Below are 4418 nucleotides of genomic sequence, written 5' to 3'. Positions count from 1 at the left end.
AATCCAGACATAAATTCATCCACCTATGAGCAGCTGATATTTGACAAAGGCCCAAAGTCCATTAATTGGGGAAAAGACAGTCTCTTTAACAAATGGGGCTGGCATAACTGGATATCCACCTGCAAAAAACTGAAACAAGACCCATACCTCACACCATGCACAAAAACTAACTCATAATGGATCAAAGACTTAAATATAAAATCAAAAATGATAAAGATCATGGAAGAAAAAATAGGGAATGCTAGGAGCCCTAATACATGGCATAAACACAATACGAACCATAAGTAACAATGCACAAGAACCAGAAGAGAAACTAGATAAATGGGAGCTCCTAAAAATCAAACACTTAAGCTCATCAAAAGACTTCACCAAGTAAAAAGATAACCTACAGATAGGGAAAAAAATTTTGGCTATGACAAATCCAATCAGCATCTAATCTCTAAAATCTACAAGATACTGCAAAACCTCAACAACAAAATACAAATAACCCAATTAAAAAATGGGCAAAAGATATGAACAGGTGCTTCACCAAAGAAGATATTCAGGTGGCTAACAAGACACTTGAAGAAATGCTCATGGTCATTAGCCGTTAAAGAAATGCAGATCAAAACTACAATGAGATATCATCTCACCCCGACAAGGCTAGCACTAATCCAAAAATCACAAAATAATAAATGCTGGAGGGGTTGTGGAGAGACTGGAACACTTATACACTGCTGGTGAAAATGTAAAATGGTACCACCACTTTGGAAATCGATTTGGCACTTCCTCAAAAAGCTAGAAATAGAAGTACCATACGATTCAGCAATCCCACTCCTTGGAATATAGCCTAGACAAATAAGAGCCATCACACAAATGGATATGTACACACCCATGTTCATTGAAGCACTATTCACAATACCAAAATGATGGAAACAACCTAGATGCCCATCGATGGATGAATGGGTCAACAAATTATGGTATATCCACACAATGGAATACTACGCAACGATAAAGAACAACGATGAAGCTGTGAAACATCTTATAACATAGAGGAAGCTGGAACTCATTATGCTGAGTGAATTTAGTCAGTCACAAAAGGACAAATATTGTATAAGACCACTATTATAAGAACTCAAGAAGAGGTTTAAACACAGAAGAAAACATTCTTTGATGGTTATAAGAGTGGGGAGGGAGGGGGAGGGTTATTTACTAACTAGATAGTAGATAAGAATTATCTTAGGGGAAGGGAAGGACAGCACACAGTACAGGGGAAGTCAGTACAACTGGACTAAACCAAAGCTAAGAAGTTTCAAGAATACAATCAAACACTTTGAGGGACACAGTAGCAGGGGTAGAGGTCTGGGTACCATGATTTCAGGGGACGTCTAGGTCAATTGGCATAACAAAGCTTCTTAAGACAACGTTCTGCATCCTACTTTGGTGAGTGGCATCTGGGGTCTTAAAAGCTTGCAAGCGGCCATCTAAGATGTATCAATTGGTCCAAATCACCTGGAGAAAAGGAGAATGAAGAACACCAAAGACACAAGGAAAGCAGTAGCCCAAGAGACAGAAAGGGCCACATAAACCAGAGACTTCATCAGCCTGACACCAGAAGAACTAGATGGTGCCCAGCTACCAGCAATGACTGCCCTGACAGGGAACACAACAGAGAGTCCCTGATGGAGCAGGAGAAAGTTGGGGTGCAGAACTCAATTTCTAGTAGGAAGACCAGACTTAAAGGTCTGATTGAGAGTGGAGGCTCCCAGGAAAGCATGGTCCCTGGATTGTCTATCACCCAGAAATAAAACAATTTCCGAGACCAACTCTTCAGACAGGGACTGGAGTGGACTGTGGGACATAGAGTGATACTCGTGAGGAGTGTGCCTCTTAACTCAAGTAGATACAAGAGACTAAACAGGCAGCTTCTGTCTGGAGGTGAGATGGGAAGGTGGAGAGGGTTAGGAGCTGGTTGAATGGACATGGGGAATCAGGAGTGGAAAGGAGGAGTGTGCTGTCACAGTATGGGGGAGAGCAATTAGAGTCACATAACAATGTATGTATAAATTTTTGTATGAGAAAAAATTTAAAATTTTTTTTAAAAACGTTACCTATTGGAAACACAGTACTTACGGGTATCAAAAGTAAACACTCAGATTAAAAATATTTTTAAAAAAGGAATCAAAAAACTTATTGCATTGGTCAAATCTGCTGTAAAAGACCTCTTTAAAGTGTTAAAAAGCAAAGAAGTCACTTTAAGGACTAAGGTGCACCTGACTCAAACCCTGGTGTTTTCAGTCACCTCCTATGCATTCGAAAGCTGGAATAAGCAAGACTGAAGGAGAATTGACGCCTTTGAACTATGGTGTTGGTGAAGAATATTGAGTATACTGTTGTCTTAGTTAGCTAGTACTGTTAAAACAGAAATACCACAAGTGGATGGCTTTAACAAAGAGAAATTTATTCTCTTACAGTCTAGGAGGCTAGAAGTCCTAATTCAGGGTGCCAGCTCCAGGGGAAGGCTTTCTCTCTCTGTTGGCTCTGGGGGAAGGTCCTTGTCATCAGTCTCCCCAGTCCAAGAGCTTCTCAGCACAGGCACCCTGAGTCCAAACAACACACTATTCTCCTGGCACTGCTTTCTTGGAGGTATGAGGTTCCCATGTCTCTCTGTTCACTTCTCTCTTTCATATCTCAAAAGAGATTGGCTTAAAACACAGCCTAACTTGCAGATTGAGACCTGCCTCATTAACATAACTGCCTCTAATCCTGCCTCATTAACATCATAGAGGTAGGATTTACATCACATAAGAAAATCACATCAGATGACAAAATGGTGGACAATCACACAATACTGGGAATCATGGCCTAGCCAAGTTGACACATATTTTGGGGGGACACAATTCAATCCATGACAACCATGGCCTGCCAGAAGAATGAACAAATCTGTCTTGGAAGAAATACAGCCAGAATGCTCCTTAGAAGAGAGAATGGCAAGACTTCATCTCACATACTTTGGACATGTTGTCAGGAGGGACCAGTCCCTGGAGAAGGATCAGCGAAAAAGAGGAAGACCTTCAACGAGATGGATGGACACAGTGGCTGCAACAATGGGCTCAAACGTAGCAATGATTGCGAGGATGGCGCAGGACAGTGTTTTCCTTCTGTTGTACATGGGGTTGCTATGAACTGGAACTGATTTGACAGCACCTAACAGCACGTGCGTATGATACAAAACTCTAAAGAAACAAAACGGTGTACAGTGAAAAGGAGGGCTCCCTCCCACCCCTGTCCAGGCCCATGCCTAGCCCAGACAATCATCCTGTTGTTGTTGCTGTGTGCCAGCGAGTTGATTTGGACTCATCCTAGGACAAGTGAAAAAGACGAGCCAACACCACCCACCAGCTGCTCCCTTCAGGTAAACCACCCGTTTCACAGATGAGAAAACCGATGACATGCCTCACCCAAAGTCACAGCCTGGGGCCCTGAAAGTCCAGGGTTATTTCCTCCAGATAATACATGTTTCATTCTCTGATCTTAGCTGTGGTCTCCTGTGCTGAGTTGGCCACAACTTGGAGAACTCAGCACCTATTCATTGTGAGATGAAAATAGTCAAACATCCCACAAGATTTAGAGCTTCTCTTGTCATTTCATTCCTGCCCAAACGAAAGCAGGCCAGCTGCCCCAACACATACACTCTCACCAAGCTGCTATTTCCAGCCTACTTGGGGCCCACAGAGTCTGAACTTTTCACTTCTCTGAGGTGGGTGGCAGTGATTACCCGGAACATTCATTCACCAGCTTAAGGAACTGAAAATCTCAACAGACCCTCTCCGTGGTCACCACTGGGTGGTGGGCAGTGGGGGAGTGAAATAAGTCAGAGTGGCACATGAGTCATGGGCGGCATCAGCCACTGAGGAGACAGAAGTAACCAGGGTGAAAACTGTTCTCTTTCTTTGTACTTGGAAAGTGCCTTCACATGCATTAACTCATTTCACCTCCCCAGCAGTTCTCTGAGCTAGGCAAGGCAAAGATTCTTATATTCATTCTTATATTCTACCTTATAGATAAGGCAAAGAAGGTATGACTTATCCGCTGCTAGAGAGAAGCAGAGCCTGCAAGAAGACCCAGGTTTTCTGGTGTCTAATCCTGACCCATGATAACAATTCTCCTGGGAGCATAAAAAATCCACATAAACTGTCCCTTATCTATCCACATCCACAATGCTGTATGGGACTGTAAAAGTGGCGTGGGAGCAGCATCGACCGCCTCTAACTTCATGAGAAGGAAGGAGAAACAAGATCAACAGCCCAAGGCTGATCCCTATGAGGCGGAAGTTAGACATGCCTCCCTCTCCACCATCTTTACCAATTCTGACACTAACCATCCCTCTAAGAGCACTCTCTACTCCTCTGCTGTGTTCGATAATTCACTGCAATGGT

This window comes from Trichechus manatus, unplaced genomic scaffold, assembly GCF_000243295.1.
Source record: "Trichechus manatus latirostris isolate Lorelei unplaced genomic scaffold, TriManLat1.0 scaffold00138, whole genome shotgun sequence".
NCBI classification, from domain to species: domain Eukaryota; kingdom Metazoa; phylum Chordata; class Mammalia; order Sirenia; family Trichechidae; genus Trichechus; species Trichechus manatus.
This window is presented reverse-complemented; position numbering follows the sequence as displayed.